A 27,601-nucleotide genomic window follows, 5' to 3' on the forward strand; every position below is an offset into this window, starting at 1 on the left:
CCCGTTTCCATGGCTGCAGCACGCTGTTTACATGTTGTTGTTTAATGCCTGGTATCCCTCTGTGTGTGGAAATGATCATTTAATAGTCACTAAAGGAAAAAAAAAAAACGGAAATATAACAATAAATATAAAAAATACATTCAACATGCTCTTCTTGGTGTTTTAATATATTGTGATTTGTAATATACTGCTCAGCTTTAGCTTGGTGCCAACTAACCAAAGAACATCTTTATGTATTTTATTAAACTATAACAGAAATTCCTAAAGATAAAAAGAACAAAAGCTTCCCTCCCCTGCTTCTATTATAGTTTTTGCCTCTGCTGTGAACAAAAGGCTGCCTAATTGAATTTTATAAGAATTGCTGTGTAGATTTTGCATTCAGTGGCACAGTATTGCCTCCTCATCCAAACCTCTTCCCAAAAGTACAGGATTAAGCTTGCCCATTCCAGTGAATACAGACAATTTAATTGTCGTAAATAAATACTGTAGCCATCATACTGTTGCCAAATTCAGTTTAGAGTTTTTGTGAAGCCCTTTTTTTGTAGTAAATCTGACCAACCTTTAATGTTGCTGTCATGTCTTTGCCCTGTTCCTGCCTGTTCTCATGTCTCTGTGTTACTCCCACGTGACCCGTGCTGCTCTGTGTTGTTCCCCTGTAATTGTCCATTCACCTGTGTTCATTCGTAGCCCCGCCCCCTAGCCCCAGGTGTTTCTACTTCCTGTGTTTCTTGTATATTTATAGCCCTGTGTTTCAGTCTGTATTCGTCGGTCTTTGCCCTTGTTTATTTCTTTGTTTATTGCTCCTTGTTTATTTCTTTGTTTATTTCTCCCTGTTTATTTCTTTGTTTATTGCTCCTTGTTTATTTCTTTGTTTATTTCTCCCTGTTTATTTCTTTGTTTATTGCTCCTTTTTTATTTCTTTGTTTATTTCTCCCTGTTTATTTCTTTGTTTATTGCTCCTTGTTTATTTCTTTGTTTATTGCTCCTTTTTTATTTCATTGTTTATTGCTCCTTGTTTATTTCTTTGTTTATTGCTCCTTGTTTATTTCTTTGTTTATTGCTTCTTGTTTATTTCTTTGTTTATTGCTTCTTGTTTATTTCTTTGTTTATTGCTTCTTGTTTATTTCTTTGTTTATTGCTTCTTGTTTATATTCCTAGTCCTGTTTAGTTTATTGTCTTGTTTTAGTTCTTCATTTGTTAGCCTCCCTGTTTGTTTGTTATTATTATCTCTTGTTTCTTTTGGTTTATTTTTTTGTTCCTTGTTTCTTTGTTTATTTGTTATTTAATTAATACATTTGTCGTACCTGCTTTTACGTCCGCCTCCACGTCTTCCTGCCTGAGAATCCTTGACAGTTGCCATGCATTCTATTATGTTTCTTACATTAATAAATTGCTTTTGATATCTTTCCATATTAAATGAAGTGGCCCACCCAACAAGCCCAAATGGCAACCCCATGATGGTTCTCCACTGTTTAAAAGAACAATGAATTTTCAAATGCTATGTTAAGCATGCAGTTCAATGTGCAATTAAATGTTGTATTTTTGTGTATAGGTTTTCATTATTTGTGAGCTACAGTAACTTTAGTAGATCTTGTCGGAACACAACAGCAGAAGGACGCCAAACACATCTTGGCTGCTCAACAGTATTTCATATTTTTGGTAAAAAAGAAAATTATGCAAATTCAATTTTTTCAATTTCAATTCAAAGCATTGCTGTAAGCCTGCCTCCCTGTGTGCCTGCCTAAATTTCACTTTACTGGAAAATCAAATAAAGTTGGACTGCTCAAATCAGCTGCAGATGATTTTTTTTCCTCTATTTTGAAATCGTTCTCGTACAATGGCGGCACTAAACAGAGCTCCATTACTCCTGTTTTGTTGTGGCTTCTCTCATCGCACGAGCGAGAAAAGTACCTATGACATCACAGGCTTCCTGCAGCTCCTTTGTTAACGTCCCTACTCCTCAAACGTTCCATGGATACAAGAGCGGTCAGCATGTGCTTTCAGGCACAGCCCGGCGTTGCCACTTCTTCAAGGTCCCGTATGGTCTTTAATGGCTTCTGCAGGCCGGGAGATGTTACGTTTTGTTCCCCCAGTGCCGCATTAAGCTATTAAGCTTCAGGGGGAAAACAATGTCAGAATAGCTGCTCCAGAGGGCAGTTTTACAAAGCTGGCACTGGTCCTGTGGTTTAGGTTCCCTATAAACAGATGAAAACAAATATATTTTACAAGCCAGTTCAGCTTTATGCCATACTTTAGAGGGGGAACGTAAACACAGGCCCATGGGTTAATACTAATTTGCACGAAAAGCCACAGTACACCCCATTTAAAGCTCCACTAGGTAGGATTGAGATTTTGTGCTCGCGGGCTCCCCCTACAGTTGTAGAGTGTAATAAATGTTTCAGGCGGATTAGTTTCTCTTTCTCGTTTTCTGGCTTTCACAAACATATTCGGTCTCTTTGCAGCTTCTGCTAGAGTGTCTGTATGTTAGTTTGTAAAGAATGAACCAGTAGTCCTTGTAGAACTGTTAGAACTAAAGGTCGGAAAGCAGGTCGCAGTTCTCGCGAGCGTTGGTCGCGGCCGCCTCGGAAAAATTACAGTCTGGTTTGAGCTCAGAGGAGCCCGGCACAGATACGAGAGCACCGCTATTCCTCCTATTACACCTCAATGCAGCGCTGCAGTGAGTTTCAAGCTGTAATTTTACTTCTTTAAAAAGATCAAAAATCAAGAAAATCCTACCTAGTGCTGCTTTAATAGCTCTGAAAACATTTCTGCTACGCTTCTATCAGCCCTGTGACCCAACGGCCATGTCTAATTACCCATAATGCCCGCATGATACAATTAACTAATCCCAAGTCAAAGTTAAAGACACTTCTGTTTTTGGGTAATAGCTGAAACTGTATAATAAACTCTACTAGAGGCTGTATATATATATATATATATATATATATATATATATATATATATATATATATATATATAAACTTGGTAATGTTGTGTTCCATGAATGTTCACTTAGCACAAATAATGCTAATCAGATATAAAGCACTGAGAAAGCTAATTAAAAATGGGCAATTTAAAACAACAAAGCTAACTACAAAATACAACATACCCACAATAAGGCACAATAAAAATCCTTTAATTTCCCCCCAAATTTACAGTGCTCTTTATATATAAATTATACCAGTCAGGTATTAAGAAAAAGTAAAGCCACTATGCTGAATACAGCATTAAACAAGAGTTTCAGTAAAGTTTCTCCAGTGCTAAGGCTTGGTGCAACAGCATTAGCATTAGCTGCATTAGCAGCATTAACTTTTTCGCTGTCCTGAGGTGAGTATATTGGACTGTAGTCTGCATGTGTTTAGTCTTAAAACAAGCTACATGGGACAAACGGGTACCTGATAGCGCCCTGGGTTACTGGAACACTTACTAGCGCTAAGCACTGCTAACCGCACTGCTTATAAACGTGCTAAAATACTGGAAATCTAAGCTTACTGTAGGTAAAAGAAGAGCTTTACTCAACCAAATAAATAGTTTTCAGGAGAGAAATCTTTTTTTTTTTTTGTAAATAACAGTTTTGTTTAATAAGGCGCCCCCAGTAGCGAGACCTGCTAAATTAGAAGGGAAACATGGCGACACCCCTAAAAATAGTGCGCCTTATAATAGGGTGCACCTTATAGTCTGTAAAATATGGAAACTTTGGGACCTATCTTACACCATAATTGCTGTCTTACACCTCACCAACAAGGTGTGTCATTTAAATTGCATTACATTGATGGGTGTGGTGATCTCGCAATCAGTTGTGTTCAGACATACACCTGACTAAACATGTGTCAACAGTCAGATGTTCATTGCTATCTTGGCAGTGAATTATCAACACAGGCACCTGCATGTTGGCAGCCATGCAAACTTTTACATCAACAATAAATTGAATGAACGAGCGTGAACGAACAAATCAGTTTCCTCTGCTGAAGAGTGTTGGATATGTACAGGTACTGTAGCTGCACCCCTGAAATAGCAATCCACCAAAGTCAGAGCACACCTGGCTCTTAAAGAGGATGGGGGAAGTTAAATTCTGATTGGTTTATTTCACGTTACGCCCAAAACACACACCTATTATCCTCTATAAACAGTGTAGCTAATAAGAAAATACAGTGAGTGTAGAAACCAGGAGGCTTCCTTATATTCCGACTTGACTGTGTATAAAGTTTTAAATATCTCAAACTTTACCAACTTTAAAGATTTCGCCTAATGTTTTTTTTTTACTGATCATTTTATGTTTATTTATGTCATAGCGTCTTTTTTATGGAATTGTTCAATGTAAAGAATGGGTACCTTTTTGTTGTGTAGTGAAAACTTGAAAATAATGCCTTTTGTTTACAAAAAAAAAACATCTCAGGGAGAGTAGAATTTTTGTATAAATAAAACTACATATGTTAAGATGTAGGCCAAAATTGAGCTTCCCCTTCTTGAAAGACCAACATCCGTCACTGCAGTCAGGTATTAAGAAACAGGAAAGCCACTGTGCTGAAGTACAGCGTTATACAAGAGTTTCAGTAAAGTTTCTCCAGTGCTAAGGCTTGGTGCAGCAGCATTAGCATTAGCTGCATTAGCAGCATCAAGTTTTTCGCTGTCCTGAGGTGAGTATATTCGACTGTAGTCTGCATGTTTTCAGTCTATAAACAGTGTAGCTAATAAGAAAATACAGTGAGTGTAGAAACCAGGAAGCTTTATTATATTCTGACTGGACTGTGTATAAAGTTTTAAATCCCTCAAACTGGCAGAAATAATCACTTTGGCTATATTTGGAGTGAGAGGAAAATGTAAATGTGTGTAAATTAGATTTTTTACTCACCAGTCATCACCGGAGTGTTATATTTAATCATTATTTGTCTGGTTTATTTTTTGCTAGGTGACTACAGACATGTTTAAATCATTTCCTGGACATGGTCAGACTAGACGGATTCATTAGTGTGTGATTCCACTGGAAAGCCTCAGAATTCCAGCACGGAGTCACGGAGTCACTCTGCAGCTGCTGCTGAGAGAAGATACTGTTTCTAATGTGTAATATATGTGGAAGAACTGATCTTTCCAGGAGCTTCTCAGGTACATTACCCTCAGCCGGTAGGAGTGTGAAAGCATGCAGTGATGACAGCCTGTGGAACTTTTCCTGCGTTTAATTAACTCTACTCCCAGCTCACTCAGGACCTGGAAGTGTGTTCACTCAACTCCTGTTCTGGCTCAGCACACACACACACACACACACACACACACCTCACCGGACATGTGTGGACATGGGAAATGGGTTCAGGGCTGCTGCCTTTTGTTTTGTGATGGTCATTTAGGGACATTAGCTTTGTTGTGGTTTCCAGTCTTACAGATGGTGTGTTGTTTATGTGCTGTATAATGCCTTTATTAGGGCTGTATTTAGGCATTGGCAAAATACATATGATATTTAATACATTTTTAATTGAAACATTTTATATATCGCAATACTGTAGGCAAGATGATATTGCAATAATAATAAAAAAAAACTTTAGAAAAAATGTCATAGTATTAATAGAAACACATAATCACATTTATGGAATCATAGTTAAGAAAAGTTAACTTTTTATGACAAACTAAAGCTCTACCAGTACAGCATTACAGTAATACAAACAAAATACATTGTCCCAGTTTCAGTCTAACTTTGATCAGGGTAAAGTGTCCAAAGGGCAAAAACAAGCCAACCACAACAAACAAATCAAAAACCAACAAGGAAAAAGTTGGCAATACTTTGCTAAGTACAAGTGCAAACAGAGTGGTATTAAAACGCAGAGGTACATTTCAGACAAGAGTGGGGAATCATGCTGCATTTAAGTGGTGTCAGATTTATTGGAAAACCGCATTTCCAACACCCTTCAAGTTGGAATCCTCAAGTTGGGTACATTGAAATTGTAGTAATTTTAGTAGCAAAATAAATGCTTGCAAGTAAACGCTCTCCACCATGGCTGGATGTAGTATTAATACTAATGTAGTATTTGTATGTTTAGTAAAATCATTTTTAACACCTTCAAACAACATGTACGTATGTTATTTAGTAAAAAATGAACTATTTATAATTTATAACACACAGCTAAAACTCTCCAAGTTGGGTAAAAGAGATTCTTACCTGGGTGAAACTTTCCGCCCAACATGCATAACGCTCTGTTTCTCAGTTGGTGGACATATACAAACCACTCATGGACATGTTATCTGTGATCCCACCATCCCAGCTTATCATTGCTGGGTAAATGACTCTGGTTTGAGTGATGCATGATCATGATATGTTGTTGTTTTTTTGATGTGGAAGTGTGAAGTTGTTTGTGAATTTTGTTTTTGAGTGTGTTATGTGGGGTATACAGTAATTAGTGTGGTGTTTGCAGTGGGTCAGTGGTTTAGTTGTATTTTTTAATGGCATATGGTTACTTTTGATAGTCTATGGGATGTTTTTGATGGTGTATGGGTTGCTTTTGATGATGTACGGGTGGTTTTTAATGATGTGTGGGTTGTTTTTGATGGTGTATGATTATATCCAGTGTAATGCTTAACATTTATCACAGTATAAGATGTAGATGTTTTTTTTTTAGAATTGCAGGTTGTTGTAGATGTTAGCCAGTATTACGCAGTGGTTACCCAGTGGTTTACTTGTGTTTTTGATGGTATATGGGTTATTTTTGATAGTGTATTGGATGTTTCTGGTGGTGTATGAGTTGTTTTTGATGGTGGATGAGTTGTTTTTGATGGTGTATGAGTTGTTTTTGATGGTGTACAGGTTGTTTTTGATGGTGTACGGGTTGTTTTTGATGGTGTATGAGTTCTTTTTAAGGGGGTTTGAGTTGTTTTTGATGGTGTACGGGTTGTTTTTATGGTGTATGAGTTGTTTTTAATGGTGTACGGGTTGTTTTTGATGGTGTATGAGTTGTTTTTGAGGGTGTATGAGTTGTTTTTATGATGTACGGGTTGTTTTTGTTGGTGTATGAGTTGTTTTTAAGGGGGTTTGAGTTGTTTTTGATGGTGTACGGGTTGTTTTTATGGTGTATGAGTTGTTTTTAATGGTGTACGGGTTGTTTTTGATGGTGTATGAGTTGTTTTTGAGGGTGTATGAGTTGTTTTTATGATGTACGGGTTGTTTTTGTTGGTGTATGAGTTGTTTTTAAGGGGGTTTGAGTTGTTTTTGATGGTGTACGGGTTGTTTTTATGGTGTATGAGTTGTTTTTAATGGTGTACGGGTTGTTTTTGATGGTGTATGAGTTGTTTTTGAGGGTGTATGAGTTGTTTTTGATGGTGTACGGGTTGTTTTTGTTGGTGTATGAGTTGTTTTTAAGGGGGTTTGAGTTGTTTTTGATGGTGTACGGGTTGTTTTTGATGGTGTACGAGTTGTTTTTAAGGGGGTTTGAGTTGTTTTTGATGGTGTACGGGTTGTTTTTATGGTGTATGAGTTGTTTTTAATGGTGTACGGGTTGTTTTTGATGGTGTATGAGTTGTTTTTGAGGGTGTATGAGTTGTTTTTATGATGTACGGGTTGTTTTTAATGGTGTACAATTTTTTTTTGAAGGTTTAAGATTATATCCAGTGTAACGTTGCACATTTATCACAGTATACTTCTATAGATGTTTTTTTTTTAGACTCGCAGCTTGCTGGATGTTAGCCAGTATTACGCAGTGGTTACTCAGCGGGTTGGAAGCTGATTATGGTCTGAGTGATAAGACACTGTGGTTTGATTACAGTACTCAGTGTTAATGGATGTGGTCAATCTTCTCTCTATCAGTGCAGTCTGTTGGTTACTCAGTGTTTGGATCTGTTTGTACTGAAGCAGAGGATGAGGTGATAGAGCTGTTGATGAAATGAAGGAGTCAAGGATGATATGCTCAGTTTGTTTTGTCTCTTTCGAATCTCTTTCCTGTTAAGTGGTGATCTGATTAAAAAAAGTCAACATTGAGGAGAAAACAGGATTTATAGCACTTGCTAATATAGACGTTTTTACAGCTGAATCATTATCAGAAAACTGTGCCTTTTGGCCCTCAAACATTTCAGAAAGTCTTTAAATTATTTAGATTATTTAGACTTCAACCTACACATTTATTAATAAGGACAAAGAAAATCTCGAGAAAATTTCCAATGAAAATATGGTTGATTTTGAGGGTTTTTTTTTGTCCCAAAGATACAGATCAGATAACCTTGACATTTTAAAAGGTGATAGAGTGGACGTGTCAGTCCTGACGTTTTCAGTCTGCCTGCCATGGACTATAGCACACTCACTAAAGACTCCAAGTCCCAGCATGCACCTGTGCCAGATCTCCCAGACATTGCTGATCACAAGATGCTTCGGCGTTCTGGCTCACCATCTTTCTAGATTGCCCGCACCTGCCCTCACTAGTAGAAATACCCCCTGTCTTCAGTTGTTCCCTGCCCAGTATTGAATCTAGATCCTTAGCTCTTCTACCTTAAGTTTCTTTTGTATTTTGTTTCTTTGTTACCGACCCGTTTTTGTATTTTTGCCCATTCTAGACCTATATTGTTAGTTTTTCTCACTGCAGACACTAATTTAGTTTATTGACTACTCCTTTTGCCTTGCATTTCTACCTGTTTTGGATTTTCTGTGTATGACCCATTGCCTCCTCTCACTCTGGTATGTCATTTACCCTTGGTGCCATTTTGAATCGTACCCTGCATGTCTCTCTCTACCCCTTTAAGTCTAGCTCCTTTATTAATAAACGGAATGCAATAATGCATATATAGTGTACTTTATGTGTAAATTCTCTATGTTCTATATTCCTATTGTATCTATCTAGCATCAACTTTCACCAAGTGTCTTCACAAAGTGTCCTTTGAAATACAGTGTAAAGGTTGGGATGTTCTTTAAGGGGTGGGGTTATCCCAAGGTGACAATGTGGACATGGAATTCTTGGACATGTTCAAATAGCTTGACATTTTTGTGAGAATAGCTAAATAAATACTTAAAATATAAAATAATATATATTTTTTTTACAATGCGTTTGTTGTTTAATTAATTAAAAGTAATGTTCAACTTACAATTTACACAATTTGTTAGTATGAATTGTAAACAATTATGCAGTGACACAAAAGGCACATTGTAATAATACTATTCCATCTAAGGAGAATTTCAGTAGCTGCAACTTATCAATTTTATTCACATCATTATTCAATAATAATCCAGTACATTTCAGAAACACTCCGGCACAATAAATAGTATAATATCAATAACAATCTGATCTTGTTATAGTTGAAAGCTCCAGTCTAGACACATAAACCTTGTAAACAAACTCACAGGGAATATTAGGAGCTGTACCTGCACAACATCACGAAACACTAAATATCAAATCAGCTCCATCTCTTCAAAATAATCTGCCAGTGGTTATTTTTGGTTATTTTTGTTTTGGTTTATTGTTTGTTTATTTGTTTTAAATAAAACTCTCTGCATCCTCTCCCTGCTGCACCCTGACAAGTTCACTAAGTTCACTAGTTGTTCACTAGTTCACTAATGCAAATATCTGTGTTCATGCTGATTGGTTAGCTATCTGCTATTTAAAATGAGCTGTTTTTTTGTATTGTAAAGGTTTTGGGTTTGGTCCATATGGACATTGTTTTTTAGCTCTGTCAGTAGTTTAACTTAATATTTAAAATACATTTTTTAAAAAAGTAGATTAATTATTCATTAATTAATCAATAAAAGCCTGTTTGGAGCACACATTTGGTGTTATGCACAGAGATTGTGAAAAAGATGGACGCCGTGTTGCCACTCCCATTAACTCAATGAAAATGAAGCCAAAATCTTCCGCCATGTTCGAGATCCTGAACCCAGAGTCTCCGCAGTAGAGACCAGAGGAGGAAGAGAGACTGTAGAGAGACAGCCTACTCATTTAAATAACCCCGCCCCTGAGGGCTGCCTCCACAGAGCTCACACAGTCTATGGTCCCGCCCATACAGTCATTGGTCCCACCCCGGCTAGGTGTAACCCAGCCCTTTTACAATAACCACACCTTTTTAAATAGAGCTAAATAATGTTTTAAAAAACGACAATATAAGCAGAGGTTACACTAGCTGCTACATTTAAATAATGGAGGTAGAATTACAGTATATTAGAAAAAAACGTGATTGAAAGTTGTTCTGTTTTGCCTTTGAAACCTAGGGGGATGGGTGGGGTTACACAGCTTTCTGCAACCGAACAGCAGGGGGCGCCCAACCTGTGGTGGCTTCACTTTTGAGAGGCGATGCTCTCTCCAGCTATACACAGTCTATTGTTCTGCATGACTGCAATAATCCATTTGTGGTTAAATTGTTTTTTAAATGGTTTGTTAGATGGTTGAATATGTTATTATTAATTTTTAATAGCTTTCTTGTAATGAGCATCAGAGAACTCAACAGACATCTCGGACTAAAATGTACAGAACAAATGTCCTTACAGTGAACTGGGTCTCTGGTGGGTCCTGCAGGTCCCCCTTCACTCATCATATACAGAAAGTGAATAATAGAGAATAATACAGTCCACGTGTGACGAGTTACTGAACTCAGCTTAAATAATAAATGTAAAGATTGAGGATCAAACCCAGACATGTTTTCACAGAGAAGAACAGAGCAGTACATCGGGTACGGGCTCGTGGGTCAACATACACTTACTCATGCACTCCAGCACACACACACACACACACACACACACATGCTGTGTCAATTAAGGATGGATTCTGCCAGGATGACTCCATCCCAATAAGAGTCTTACAGGCCAAACACGTTTGATTAAGAGCACATGAAGCTACAGCAATGAAAACATGGCAGAAAAAATACAGCCTCCAGTTTGTAAATGTAGTCGTGACGATCTCCAGACTCTATGGTTACGAACAAGCAAACGCTGTGGTCTGTAATTCAGCGCTCGACACTTGACGTGTCTGAAGAAAACAGTGATGAGCGGTGAAATTGTGAAAGAGTTGGTGAAGTAGTCTTAAAGTTGAGAATCTGAATTATTTAATGTCAGACTCAACAATCTATTAAAAAAGCAGAGGAGAGCAAATATTGCATGTGATGACTAAATCAGGCTTAGAATCAAAGCAGTGTTAATACTAATACAGACTGATGCATGTTTAAGTGTGCTGTAGAATATCAGTCCAGAGTTTTACAACCCCAATGCCAATGCAGTGTAATGGAGTCCAATGGTGTAAAACTAATAAAAAATGAATGCAATGATTTGCAAATCCTTTTCAAAGAATATTCAATTGAATCCACTACAAAGACATTTAACGTTGAATTGAATAAAAATTCCCTTTTCTTTTTTTTTTTTGCAATTATTCACTCTTTTTGAATTTGATACCTGCAACACGTTTCAAAGAAGTTAGGACAGGGCCAGCAAAAGACGGAAAATGTTGAGGAATTGTCAGAAAACACCTGTTTGGACTGTTGAGCAACTGAAGTACATCAAGCAAGAATGGGAAATGATTCCACCTACAAAACTTTAACAATGTCCTCTTATTATGTGTTGTTAAATGGAAAGGTGATTAACACAGTGGTAAACACTCCCCTGTCCCAACTTCTTTGAAAGGTGTTGCATCAAATTAAACAGGAGTAATGTTTGATTAAAAAAAAAAGCCGTTTATCCGTTTTTAACATTGAATATCTTGTATTTGTTGTGCATTCAATTAAATATAGGTGGAAAAAGATTATAAATCATGGTATTCTGTTAATATTTATGTTTTACACAATGTCCCAACTTTATTGATACTGGAGAAAGTTAAAGAGGTCTGTCAGGTGTTGTATGTGTTCAGTGTCTCACAAAAGTGAATACAGCCCTCACATTTTTTTTGTACATATTTTATTTTCATCTTTTCATGAGACAACACTGACTATATGAAACTGTAATACAATGTAAATGTCTTTTGTACAGTTTAACAGTATAACAGTGTTAATTTCGCTGTGCCCTCAACATAACTCAGCACACAGCCATTCATTTCTAAACCGCTGCCATCAAAACTGAGTACCACCCCTATGTAAAAATGGTCAAATTGTGCCTAACGTGTCAATATTTTGTGTGGCCACCATTATTATCCAGCACTGCCTGGTGGATGTTGGAGACATTGCTCTCCTTCACTTTCCATGTGAGGATGCCCCAGAGCTGCTCAGTGGAGTTTAGGTCTGGAGACATACTTGGCCAGTCCATCATCTTTACTTTAGCTTTCTCAGAGAAGCAAGTGCTATCTTGGGGGTGTGTTTGGGATCGTTATCGTGTTGGAAAACTGCCATGCGGCCATGTTTCCAAAGGGAGGGGATCATGTTCTGCTTAAGAATGTCATGGTACATGTTGTTATTCAGTTCTCCAGTGCTGGCAGCTCTCACATAGCCCCAGACCATGATGCTACCACCACCATGCTTGGGACATTTTTCTTGGTACTCCTCACCAGGGCACCCCCACACATGCTGAACACAATTTAGACACAATTTGGCCACTTTCACTTAGGGGTGACTAAGTAGACTAAGTACACTTAGACATTATGCGCGCTGTTTCTCTTCAGTTGTGCAACAGGGTGGGAGGGGGTGTTGCGCGCAGTTCTTCAGTTGTTAAGCCGGGGGGGGGGGGGGTTGGGGGGGTTGGGTTTGCCGCCATTGTACTTCAGTTGTTCACCGATGTGTGTTTCAGAACTTTCGAATCGGACAGTTCTTCACGCCTGACACTCTGGCTGAAACTCCACCCTCTTTGACTAGGTCTGCCTAACAACAGAGCGATCTATATTCTGATTGGCTCAACGAGAGTACATTATAATATACAGCTGATGGATTGGCAAGCGTGAGAAATACCATATGTGGCGTGCGAGCATGTGAACTCGCTGAGGTGCGTGAGACTTGAGAACACAGGTTATTTAGAGAGCACAACAAATTTACACTGTTGTACAGTTAAGCTTTACATTGAAAACTTTGCATTTGATCAAAGGGTCATATCTTAAGTATTGTCCCATTAAAACTCACTATCATGAGGTACTGTATATACAGTTTTACTGCGGTTTGAACAAAGCACAAACAAACTAAATTACTATACTCTATTTTGATTAAATGATTTTACAGCTCTAGAGTGGCCCTACAGTCTAACTGCAAATTCTTCAATTGCAAATCTTCATGTCCAAAACTATCAACAGGAATAAACAAATAAACAGTAAAGGCATTGTGGGGGAGAAGCCATATAGTAAACATTTCAGCTGCATTTCAGATGTTTTGAGGCTAAATTGAACTACTTAGATGTAGACCTATTTTTAATTGTTAACAGTATATTGGCGTGTTGGCTCTAAAGTAAAAAAAACACACACTATATAGAATATAGAACTTTACTTCTAGATTCTAGATACAGACATAATTCTGTATCCCTGTCTTTCAACAAGTGCAAGTGTATGTATGTGTGTTTGTGTGTGTGTGTGTGTGGCCATTTATGAAACAGAGCAGCGAGTCTATACACTTGACTATACTACCATACTATAAATACCTCTTTTGTTACCTCAGGCTATGAAAATCACTCTGTTTTTATGCCACCCAGAGATGAATATTCAGAGTGATATCCAGATCTGAGTTCACAGAGCCGTAGAGCCGCTGATTGATGGGTAAATAAAGCTGATGTTTGTACATGTGCCTTATCGTGATCTGGGGGTGCTCTCTTATTTCACTTGGACTCCGCAGACTGGAATCACTTAGTATTATTATAAATTAAAATTCATATCTGAGTGCCAGTGTGGGGATTGGGGGGGGGGGGGGTGTGTGGGCGGAGACGTTCGGTTTATGGAAAGCCTAATTGGTGTCAGGAGTTCACAGTCTCCTCAGGCTGACCACTGACCTGAGTATATCAGTCTCAGAGCAACAGCTCAAAGCACAGACACAGCCCAACAATTCACACCCAATGCTGAACACTACTGAACACACAGGCAGAGATCTACAACAGTGGACATCAAGCTTAAATTCACGTGGTTGATTGTGTTTAGGGGAAATTAAGTAAAGTATATGTTTAACTTTGAGTTCTACTCCATGTTCAAGTCTTTCAATGAAGATTGTTGCCAACAACAATATTTATTTTGTGAAATTTCCCCAGAACATCCAGTATAACAATGAATTTGGCTCAAAAACAGCAAAGAAAACAAACACAGCCTATTGTTCCTAGATGTTTCTGTTGCTTTTGCTTCATATTTCATATTTTTAGAGTTTGGTGTGTTTAATGTTTTTGAGAGGAGAATCATAAATAGGGAGTCATGTGAGCATCTGATTTTCAGAGAGTGTTTACATTTCAAGCTACCATGAAGTCCAAATCTGATTTGCATGGGACGGAGATTTGGGACACCTCATACGTTTTCACTTGAGATTTGCGTCACAAAGACTTTACTTGAACATGCACACCAATAACTTGACCCCCAGTAATTCAAAACTCAACTCACACTTCCACCTCAGACTCAACCTAGACTGGCACACAAGAGACTAGACTTATACTGGACCTTAGAGACCTCAGAGACTTCAGACTGCACTCAGACTTAGCAACCCTGATTCAGATTTGTACCCAATAGACTTAATAAACATGAGAGACCCCACTTGTTGACTAACATGTCATACCCAAGAGACTTGTTTTGGAATCACACCAAAAACTTGAGACTTGAATCAGACTCATACCCCAGAGACTAAATTTGGATTCACACCCCAAAGAGTTGAAAATCAGACGTGAACCTCAAGGACCTACATAAGACAGTCACCTCAGAAACATGAGAGTCAATTTGGACTTAAGACTTAAGATTCATATTTGTACCCCAGAATCTTAACTTGGATTCAAAGCCCAAAGACTTTATATTTGCCACCCAAGAGACTTAACTAAGGATTTCTTCTTTAACTAAGGAGTCCTGAAAAAGGCTTTCACTCCAGACAATTGAGACTCAACTTGCACTCAATCAACTTAAGACTTAACTCAGACTTGCATCCCAGAGTCTTGACAAAGGCTCAGAAAATTTAGACTCTACTAGTAATCGAGCAACGTAATGTTTAATTCAGACTTGTATCCCAGAGTCTTGGCTTGAGACTTGGCTCAGACTTGCACCCCTGAGACTTGAGTTAGATTGCCACCTCACAGACTTGAGGGTCAACTCATACTGGTAAGATTTAAGACACCTCTTACATTCACACCCCACAGGCTTAAGTCTTGACTCAGACTCGCAACTTGGAGAGACAAGATCGGACTTAAAATTGGACCTCAAAGACTTGAGAGAAACTCACACCTCAAAGACTTGACTAAGACTTTCATCCCAAAGACTTAAGACTTGATTCAGTGTTCCCCCAGAGACTCGACTAAGACTTTCAACCCAAAGACTTGAGACTTGGCTAAGACTGTTACCTCAGAAACTTAAGGCTTAACTTATACTGGTAGAACTTGAGACAACTCTAACTTTCACACCCCACAGACTTAAGTCTTGACTCACAAACTCACACCCCAGAGACTCGACCAAGACTCACAGTCCAAAGACTTAAGACCTGACTCAGTCTTGCACCCCAGGGACTCGACTAAGACTCACAGCCCAAGGCTTAAGAACTGACTTTGTCTTGTACCCTAGAGACTCAACTAAGATTTTCACCCCAAAGACTTGAGACTCTATCAAGACATTTGCCCCAGAAATATGAGGCTCGACTCACACTCAAGTGACTCAAGATCGGAGTAGAAATTGGACCCTAGGGACACAACTTGCACACCAAAGATTCCCCGAAAACTGAGACTTGCACCCAGACCCTTGAGACCTGACCTAAAGCACATTGTGATTCTGAATGAAATTTGCAGTATATAGTGTATTTCTTTTAATTTTTTTGCTTCACAAGAGCATTTCCTACATGTGGAGCAGAAGTTCCACTCATTTCTTATTCCACTCATGCCTTTTCTTTTACCACATTTTCCCACTTTTAAACATATCTCTCTCACCATTAGACACACGTTCTGAGGGACTCTCACAGCTCCTCTCGCTCTCACTCTGTGGGTGTCAATGCTTCTCTTGACAGGTTTCAGCAGATTCTGTCTGGCTGGCTGAGCTCCATCCCCATGCTACGTCTTTATAGCATAACAAACCTGTGCTAATGCTTTTCCGAGCCAGCGGGACGGCCCGCCTGACATCCACCACTGACTAATGCTCTGCACTGGGACGGAGAATTCAATTATATTTTGGTTTCTTTTCCCTCCTGCTTTGCTTCACCTGTTTTCCTCAGGACTCCAAAGAAAGCATTCTTCTGACAAAAGAAAAGAGGAACATAAAGACCTACTTTTATTCTTCATAACATGTCTAGAGTATGAACTTCAGCTGCTTGCAGATACCATATTTGGGGGCAAAAGCATTGGTTGTATTGGTTGTAATTTCTAATGTATTGTTACACAAAATAAACTTTTTAAATGTTGTCATTTTCAATCACTTCATGAAGAAAATGTAGTGAAAATAAGACATTGGATCTTGGATGGATTTTCTTAGTCAGCTTTATGAGGTAGAGTCACCAGAAATGGCTTTCAGTTAACAGCTGTGCTGAACTTGTTAAGAGTTAATTACTTGACATTTCCTGCCCTCTTAAGATATTGTGAAGAGGTGGAGTTGGTGGTATGCAGTGAATAGCCATATTTAAGTGATGTTATAATTCATATATGGCAAGAACTAAATAGTGACAGAGTTCACGAATATATCTACACCAATGGGTGCAGTGGTCTAAAAGTACGGTGTGTTCAGGTAAATTTCTGACATACAGTATTGCTATCTTTGCAGCAGAAAACACAGGTGCGCCACATTCCAGCCATGACAACAGTCACCCAAAAGACACTCATTGCTATCTTGGGATGCAGGTGCTTCACATAGTGTTGTAGTACTCAAGTCCAGTCTCTCGTCTTGTTCTCTACCTTGTTTGGAATCGGTCTTGTCTCAGTTTCTGGGTGAGGTGGACTCTGTGGTCCGAGTCCTCTGTCTGAGGTGAGGTTCATAAGAAACTGGACCTCTTTTCTATCGTTCTTATCATTCAAACAGATTGAATCTGTCCTTTCTCTGTTTCTAAAATCTGCATAAAGTTAAGTTGTTAAGTTACATGTGCTTTTTTTCACTGGCTCGGTGGAGTTATACTCTTTGATTATGTGAATCATCGTAAATTTGTATGCAGGACTTTCCTAAAAGAAGAAACGTTTAGAAAAAAGGAGATAACTAATGTTAGCAGCAAACTAGCTAACATATTAATGTTATCGGGGAGAGCACTAAAGCTAGCCAAAAGCTAGCTAACCTTAGAGACGAGCTGTTTGAGGGCAAATTTTTATGTCAAAAATGAATATAATTAATAGAATCAGTAGACTTGATGTGGTGACTAAGTTTTAGAAGAGACACAGATTAAGCATAATTTTGATTAATAGAGAAGATACTTTAATGTTTGGTACCACTTCACTTGGATGGTCGATTTGACGATGCTCAACTGACATCCAACTAACATTCAACTGAATGTCTATTAAATGCAACAGAACTAAAAGATGAAAAGTAAATAATTCTCTATTGAATGTAACTCAAACATCCAACTCTAACTCCAACATTAATCAACATTTTAGCATTGGGTTTAGAGTTAGATTTAAAGTTCAGGTTAAGGTTAGGGTTAGGGTTAAGTGTAAGGTTAGATTTTAGGGTTGATTAGGGGTAAAGGTTAGGGTTAGGTGTAGGGTTATGTTCTATTATGGATCATTTACATTCAACATATGGTAAAGTTGCAGTTAATATACATTAAGTTGAATGTTAGTTGAATGTCAGTTTAGCATTAACAAGGCCATCAAATGGACCATCCAAGTAAAGTGTTACCTAATGTTTTTATGGTTAAATCTTAATCTGGTCTTAGTCTTGGACTTGGTCTCAGTTTTTACCAGTCTCAGTCTTGACTCTGACTCGACTACTAAAAAGTCTAGGTCTTGACACTGATTTAGCGCTAGCAGTTTTGACTACAACACTTGCTCCACATACACTCAACGCACGTACACCCCTACCTGTTACACGTACAAGGACACACAGCAGTGCACAAACCCAACTTTTACATCAATTACACTAGTTGGTTTATTACACAATTATTTCCAAAGCACACCTTTGATTAATTAAGAATTAATGAATTAATTAGTACTGTAAATGCCTTTTGCGTTTTTCGAGCAAGGCATGTGTCCTCAAGATACCAAAGAGACACTGTCATGCTCTGAATCAAGCTGCATAGCGCACGGTTGACAGCTCATTTATAGATCGCTAACATGGGGCCCATAGACTTTCAATAAAACAGAGCAAAACAAAACAACAAGCTCCTCCCTCAGACCACCTGTGCTCTTTGTTGGGTCCTCACGCCCATCTAATTTCAAAATCTTGTGTGAGCAGACGATCCATCACCTCTCTGCACATCGACAGTGCAGAGTTATGCGTATGGAATTTAGGGAGGTGTGGGGATGATAAATGAACTACCTGGCAAGTGCAGCCAAAAAGGAGAAATGAGAAATCCTCCCCTTCAATGTTTTTCGCCCGTAAACGATCACACACACTCCGGAGTGAGTCTGCAGCTCATGCTTCTTTCACACCTTGCATCTGTTTTATGCTGCGTTGGCTGCTTAGCCGTTCCCTTAGCCCTTCAGAGGAGGTAAACACATTTAGGAGCTTTAGAGGAGGCATCTGTTTTTCACTGTTATTAAAGGCAAAAGCTCATGCTGACGTGCCGGACGCTGGTGAGATGTTTAAGTGATCTACTCGGCCCTTTACATTAACGTTCCGCGGCCAAAGCCAGCTACAGATCCGTTCAGGTTTAATGGCTTGGCTAAATGCGGAGCGGCCTTCGTAAGCCTGATTTATCTGGTTTGCTTAAATCAACACAAGATAAAGCGCTTTACTGTTAATGTGCTGACCAAAACACTGAGAGAGCATAGCTGATATTAGTCCTTTACTGTTAAGAAGACTAAACATATAAATTTGACGGTTGCATGATGGTTAAATAGCATAGATTATAGATAACATATATTTAAATCAATAATATGTAGCATTTTAGCTTAAAATAGCAGCTTTAAAATCATTGTGATGTTCCACTGACTTGTAATACAGTGAATAGCATCTCTATCATTGCTGGTCTGGGCTTGGCACACTGGTAACTGCACTATGTAACTTTGATGAAGTGGGCAGGAAATGTGCAATGCTGTATAACCTAAACAATATTTATAAAAAATCCTCTAATATAATTTTTAAAGGAGAACTCTGGTGTAAAATTGACTTTTGGTGTAGTAAAACCTGATAAAATGTACTTATCTTTGATTAATAGCACACCTCACAGGGTTCTGAGATCCAGCCATTGCAACAGTTTGTCAAAACACCCTTCAGACTGGGTGACACGGGGCATAATTTGCCCCAATAAAACGCTTTTCCACTGTAATCCAGACTCAAAGAAGCTCCACACCTTCTTGCTAGAATCTGAAGAGCCCTGACATTTAAAACAAGGCATTAATAATTTAAGAAAAAGCTTATTAAAAAACACTGTTTACAACCCATACTGCTAGCTTTCAGCTCTGAGCACCGCCATCTTTGTACTGATAATTACATAGACATATATATACATAGACTCTGCATAGCGTAGCAGCTGACGCCAGGAAGCAGGCTATGCGTAATCTATGTATATATGTCTGTCATTACCAGTACAATGATGGTTGGGTAGAGTGTGAAGTGTGTTTGGACAAACTGTTCAAATATCTGGATCTCTGAACGTTAGTAAGTACTGGTTAGTACTTTTTATCATGTTTTACTACACCAAAACCCAATTTTACACCGGAGTTCTCCTTTAAGGGGTTTTCAAACGTATCTTGTTTGGTCTGCACTTTCTGACTTTATAGTTTGGGTCTGAACCAAATTAGCAAGTGTGAAACCACATCCCGGACCAAATAACCAGAGTTTAGTCCGACCAAAAAAATGGTCTCGGTTTAAATCACTTTTCTACATGTTTCAGACTTTCAGAACCATTACAGGAAGTTGAGTCAGTCCCCTTGACGTGCAGGTGTCTCACGCTTATTTATAAACAGAAATAAAAGGAATCTGAGGAGAATCTTTACACTCCTTTTTGTACTATAGAGTCGGATTCTGATTTGTCACATCATCTAGCAAAGCAACTCAATGCCAAACTCTAAAATGCCAACATTCTAAAAAACAATCAATATGAAGTATATAGAGAGACTCCGCCCACATAGCTGATGATGACAGGATGCAGTACAGCTCCTTAGTCCACTCTTTACTCCTAAACTGCAGTGTAAAACCAAAACTCACCAGACCAAATATATACAATGTAACAAAGATAAGAACCTTGGTGCAGATTCAAATCTTGACTTTTCTCTGAGCTTGTCTAGAAATGCATGTGTAAAACATGTCCTTTAGTGGAGTGAAGAATGACTTTTATAGCGATTTCTCAATTTTACAATGTCGGAATGAAATTACATTAGTTTTGCATCGTTAGAGTTGCAGCATGGTCCCACCAAGGTGGTCAGGATCATGAGTCATTTTCTGTTCTTGGTATTACAATAAAATTATTTATGTTTACTATTTTTAACTTTATGCTTTTTTTGTCCCATCTCGCAAATTGTGACAGGGACATTGTGAACCAGCTTTCTCCAGCACCAAACAGGAAGTAGTTATCCTTGTTATTGTTCTGATACTGTATGTTCATAGGTCAATAGGAAGGTAGGTTCTGGATTAGTTGAACAAAATTCCTTTAAAACCCCCTAAAAATGCTGTGTCCCTTATACAAGCTACAGGTATAGGTGATACAAAACCCTTTTTTTTCTGCAGAAAATTTGAGGAATTTGAAATTTACTGCAGGAAACTTGAAAAAGCTGCCTGTTTTCTCTCTACTGCACTAAATGATTCCAAATCAGTAACGGGAATCAAACGCAAATTCTGCAGGTTTGAAAATATACATAAAACTAGCAAACATAACAAAATAAATTGTTTGATTTGTATTCAGGAAAATATTGATTTTAAAATGAAGTTCAGAAAAGAGAAAAATTTAGGATTTTATTCATTATATTTTGACCTCAGCAGATTACTTACTTTTGTTTTCTATTACACTTACAATGATGCTTTTCAGGAATGTTCCTTATCAAACATGAAAGCTTTTTTTATGTAACACTTGAACCAAAATCCTCAAGATTTGCCAAAATTGACAAAAAAATTATTAATATTAATCGTATCTATTGTCTGTGTCCCCTGTACTTTTTTGCCCATACACTGTTTGTTTTGTCTTGCACTTGTCCTCTGTACTCATCGTCTGTGCACTGTATACTCTGTCTTACTCGTTTTTTGTCTGCACTGGAGATTTAGCCTAAGTGTTTTGTTTTACTGTACAATCCTGTATCAGTATTATGACAATTAATTGAATTGAATTGAATTGAATTAAAAAACCCTGGCCTGTTAAAGAGTTAAGAACCTCTCTTATTGGTGTGCAAGCCATCAAAAACAACCTCAGCCTGAGATAACCTGAAACACTTGGGGAGGATAATGAGAGGGAGGGGCTACAAAGGTGCGATTCACAAGTGGGAACACTAAAAACTGGGTGTGGCTAATTTAGAGAAAATGAGCAAAACAAATCAGAGTTATGTTCTACAATTCAGGTCACAGAAACACCGGCCTTGTTCCAGTATACCATATAAACACAGTGTGAGATTTGTATGAATAATCTGCTCTTGTTTGCTCCACCAGTGTGTGTTTTTATGGAGTGTACGGGTGGAGCTAGTTAGGTATAGTGGTTTTGGCTTTAGAGAAGAATGCATTGCCTCTCCGGTGTCCTTCTCTGGATACACTCATCCTCTCTTTATCTTCCTGTATACTGTCCATCCCCCTCTTTCATAAACATGGTAACGAGGCGCTGACACACTTCTGCTTACTCAACTTTTGGGAAAGCCATGATTTGCTGACGCAGCGATTGACATGGCCTCCTCTGGGAGCTAAGCTGTGTGTGTGTGTGTGTGTGTGTTTTGCTGACTCTTCCTCTTGTCTGTGAGCGGTGAGGGCCTGCGGTGGTGTCTGGCGCTGGGCCGGGATGTCTGTTTGAAGCTCTTTGCCTGTGCTATCACTGTGATGGAGGCCAGTGTGTGTCTTCTCTCAGCCTATAAAGCATTATGGATGAATAAATGGATGAATGGATGGATGGAAGTATTGACTGTGCACATTCCAGTGACCAGGAGGAACTGGGAGCTGCTGAGGCAATTACTATAAGAGCAGGGGAGGGATGACTCAGATGATATGTCTTCTGGTTGTGACTACATCTTGGATACTTGGATTTGCTGTTTATGCATTTGTTTTGTGCTTTTTTGCTTTAAAACATAAGAGTTGCTTTGCAGGTAGGGGTGTGATGGCAAGGCAGGTCTCAGGTTTTTTTGAAAAAAAAAGGGGTAGTCAGAATGAGCAGGGTCAATACCAATTAACAGCAGCAAGAGAGAGAAAACCTACCAAATACGATTAACAGTCCAAGGGTCACACCCTGGCAAGGCAATATAAGAGAGTAATCCAAAGTCAAGGTCGGTAAGTACAAAAACATGGTCAGCAACAACAGAGAAATCACAGGCAAAGAGAAATGTGTTGTACAAGGATAATCCATCAATACTCAGAAACATTGGAGTGGAGTAAAGGGGTTTATATAGGCCAGTCATCAGGTGTTGTGTTAGTCATTTGGTGATTGACTTCCTGGAAGTACCACATGCAGTATCATGTGATCGTGAGTGTCAGCGTGTGGTGCATCCTGGGTATCGTAGTCCGGAGACTACGGGAGAGACAGGAACGCTTTCAGCGCCAGTCATGGCAAGGGGTGCTTAATGTCTAGCGAATTGACATACATGGGGAAATTAACATGATCATACAGTTAAACTGGAAGAAAATAAAATCATCCAAATTAAAAACTTAATGTTACGTTATGTTATGTTTCTTCTTTTTTTTGTCTTTTCTCTTCCTGTCTTGTGTTCGTGCTTGTCTTGCATGGTCTGCTTGTTTTCCTAGCCATATGTTCTTTAAGCCCCACCTTGTAATTAGTGTTCCCACCCATGTCTCATTTGTAACCCAGCCCTTTTGTTATCTTTCCCATGTGTTCCTTGTCTGTGTCTGTGCATATTTACCTCTTATGTTCTCTGTCATGCTTTGTTTGATTTCCGTTTATCTGGTATCATTTGCTATCTATATTCTATAGTCTACTCTAGTTTTGTCTATCTAGGTGTTTTCACACCTGTACTTGATTTCTAAGGTCCAGATCAGTCGATGAGTTTATTCACTTGGAGTGTGTTCTTTATCTGTTTGGTTTGGTTTCAACCAACCACGCAAGCCCATTGTCTCCTCTGATTGGTCAGACCTGTCTAGCACATAAGCAAGAAAGGCGAGAATATATAGGAAGAATATTCTGTGTTCCAGCTCGTATATCTGCACAGTGTGAAGCTGCTTTAATGCCTCTGCATTTTCAAACAGTGTTTTCAATAGGATGTGCAGCGTAAATGTACACATAGTAAACAGAATTGTGCAGCTGCGAGCAGTGAACACACCGTATGTGTAAACAGCATGAAGCAGCAGAGACATAGTTGTGGTAATTAGATTTATCTGGCTAATACATCAGATTAAACTGATTCTTATCAGCAGTTTGACTCAAATAAAAGAAGTATATTTTATAGCTGGGTCGGATCAAGACTGGATCATGTTTTCACCATAAGCGAACCGCTCCAAAGTTCGTTCGAACCGAGACCCCCTTCGTTAGAAATATGACGACAAATAAAACTGCATTGCGCTTGCATCCTGCCTCCACCTCTCAATCGTTACACAAAGGCTTTTAAGAAAATATGCGCACACGAATAAAGCCTGAAACCCAAACCTGATCCACTTCAGTTTTGAGTCTGAACCAGACTAAATCCACATCAAGTTTTCAGTCTGAACCTGATGCAATTCACATCATCAAATGTTATTTCTGAATATTGTTATTTTGAACCCAACCTTATCAAGTTTTGAGTCTGAACTAAACTCAGTCTCAATCTCTTTTCACCCTGAACGTGATTAAGTCCAAATTCAATCTAAATTTTCAATCTAAACAAGTCACAAGACTTCCTAAACTAACTAACTATTATATTTTTAGTCTAAATCTGACCCAGTCCAAATCTTTATTTCAGTCTGAATAAGAACTGGACTGGACTCAAACTCTATCCACATTAATACGTTTAACTTTTAAACCCAACTCAATCTATATAATTACACTCTTGGTCTGAACCCAATTCAGTTATGGTATCAAACCTCTGGAAGAAATTTCAGCATTAAAAATCAGAATAACCACTTGGCCTTATGTGCTTGCAAACAATACTCTGTTTAAACAAGTTCTGCCATGTGTAAAAATAAAACCAATGCAGAACAGATTGGTATTGAATTGTGTTCATGTTTCTGATAAACTATAACACATTCCAAAATAAACTTTATCCAATTGGAACAGACTGATGATCCATAGTTATTTTAGCTATTTTTTTAAGCAGCATGCGATCTGCTCTTCATCCTTCCTTTGCTGGGTGATATTTTGAGGGCAAATCACAAGCCAAATGAGGGCTGAGCTCCAATCAGCTTTGTGGCGCCAAGGCTTGGTGGTGGTGGAGCTCATAAAACTGGCAGCTTATTACTGGAGCAGAGGTTTGGTTTTCATTAACACACACTGCACATGACCAGCATATGTATGTTTCAGCAGTGGTCCTGTGTTACTGCAGTTTCACTTAGCATTTAGCTAACCTGTACTTTACAGTGTTTCCTGCAGTGCAGGACTCAAGGGAGAAACTGGTGTACAGTACTATAACAGAGTACAGGGGTTGGACAATGAAACTGAAACACCTGGTTTTAGACCACAATAATTTATTTTGGTGACGGACAGTTCTGGTGGAAACAGGAGAGTTGAGGTGCACATTGAATTCTGCCGTGATTTGATCAGCCGTGGTTTTATGTTTTTTGGATACAATCCGGGTTAGCACCCGAACATCCCTTTCAGACAGCTTCCTCTTGAATCCACAGTTAATCCTGTTGGATGTGGTTGGTCCTTATTGGTGGTATGCTGACATTACCCTGGATACCGTGGCTCTTGATACATCACAAAGACTTGCTGTCTTGGTCACAGATGCACCAGCAAGACGTGCACCAACAATTTGTCCTCTTTTGAACTCTGGTATGTCACCCATAATGTTGTGTGCATTGCAATATTTTGAGCAAAACTGTGCTCTTACCCTGGTAATTGAACCTTCACACTCTGCTCTTACTGGTGCAATGTGCAATTAATGAAGATTGGCCACCAGGCTGCTCCAATTTAGTCATGAAACCTCCCACACTAAAATGACAGGTGTTTCAGTTTCATTGTCCAACCCCTGAACATACAGTATAGAATGTTGATATTGAAGCTGTGGGGTTTGTAAAAGAGCCAACTGTGAAGATGATAAAGAGCTAAAAGTACCGTTTAGTACCATTGGTTTAAATTATGCTGTTAAAGCTGATGTTCGTAAGTTTTGGGGGGATTTAGGGCCCTCTCTGGTGAGAATGGGTAATTGCACCGAACATGCAGAAGAATCATTTTAAACTGGGTGGGTGTGATGCGGTCTCTTTTCAGAGTGGATGAATCCGAATCCAGGTTATGTTCAGTTAAAGAGAGAGAGAGAGAGTGCTCAGTCAGAAACTTCACTTTAATTACACACTTTGTTTTTACTATGAGTGAATGAGATGCTGACCTCTAAGTTTCCCCTTCTGAAGTCTCCATTGCTCCACCAGCCGCTCGCGTTCAGTAAAACTGAGCCGGATCTTCTTTTAGAGGTTGTACATGTGATGTAAGAACGTAAAGATGGGTGAAATGGCCAGAAGAACTTCTGCGAAAAGTTACAAGACACCCTAGTTTTTAGAATGAATAGACTGAGACAGATTACTGTTTTCACACTTGCCGAAACAAACAAACAGCAACAAGGGTGCTTGTTCACTACCCTGCTATCTCCTGCCACATCTCCAACTAGCTGTAAGAAGAAACTAGCTCATTTTCCCATTGTGGACGAAAACAGGCAAGAGTTAAAAAATGCAGTCTTAATCTGGTCCCAAACAAACTCTAAAGCAGTTTGCTTGGCGTGAGATTGTCAGCTGTTGTCCTCATGTCTGATCTTAACAGCTGTTCAGTTGCAGTTTAGTCTGATTTATTAGTAAGATAATAATAAGAAAATAATCTGTGATGTAGGCATCTGTTTTTTAATGCAATATTTATTTTATATAAAGCTATGACGTAACAAAAAAAACTGAAATAATAGGTCTATACTTCAGTGTTGCAATGTTCATTAACATCATTCTGAACATATTTTGCTCAGACATCCCCAAAATGTTTTTAAAAGTTGTAATGTCCAACTTACCAAAAGAATGCTGGGTTTAAATTGGGCTCAGGCTCATAATGACAGTTTATAGGGTGGGTCAAGTCGGACTCAGGCAGACATCAAAACCAAACCAAACCAACCCAAACTAAGGATGAAAATGCTACAATAAACTTGTTAACTAATTCAGACCAGAGAAACGAACTACAGGTCTAAAAAAAGATCATTAAAATAATTAGAAATCAATATCAAATCTGGTCTGTGTATGGTAAATATACACCCAAGTATTGTAAATCAATATACACACTAGTCATGTATGTGAATATATGAATATACACCCCAGTTCAGCCAGTACTGTGTTCATATTGTGGAAGTATGTGTGTTTAATTAGTTCAGAACCACTTTAAATAAAATGGAAGAGCATTTTAATGAAATAATTAGATGAAATAACTTAATTTGACTCTGAAAAGATTGAGTAGGTTTCTTGCATTTTCTCCAACTTTTGCTTGTTCTCAGGAATAGTTATGTGAGGAACTGGCTAGACCCAGATTGAGGTATAAAGTTATGATAACCCCACCCACCCCTCTATTCTGTGTTGTCTTTGGCTGGTTCACCATGTGCAGTGTTCCTCTAAGGTCAGGAGAATTAAGTCACAGATTTAAATATAAATTGCATGCATCTGAAAAAACAGGATCAGCTGTTGATATTCTCTGTGTTCTTCCCTCAGGCAGTGTTCACAATTCAGTTCACTTTCAGAGAATTCGCTTTTCCTCCCTGTCGTCCCGAGAGACACAAAGTAATAAAGTGTTTAATAGCCGATGAGAAGAGGAAATACACTGAAATACAGTGTTGCAAAACTAGACTGTAGAGGCTAAAGCACTGGGACACCTGTTCATTCGTTGTTTCTTTATTATGTGTGGTTGCTATGGTGTTAATAAGCGGTTTTATTACTATTGTGCTGTCGCAATTGTGTGACAATGCATTTCCTATTGTGTTATTACTATGATTTTGCTATTGTGTTATTGTATTGCTGATATCACATGTCATTGCTATTGTGTTTTTACAATGATTTTGCTATTGTGCTATTATTGATAATTACTGGTTGTGTGTTATTACTATGTTATCAACATGTTATTACTATGTTATTACAGTACCAGAATGGTATTGCAATACTTTTACCTTTTTTTCAAATGTTATTTCTAATAGGTTATTAAAATGTAAAATAAA

The sequence above is a fragment of the Astyanax mexicanus genome, chromosome 1, assembly GCF_023375975.1.
Source record: "Astyanax mexicanus isolate ESR-SI-001 chromosome 1, AstMex3_surface, whole genome shotgun sequence".
Lineage (NCBI taxonomy): Eukaryota > Metazoa > Chordata > Actinopteri > Characiformes > Acestrorhamphidae > Astyanax > Astyanax mexicanus.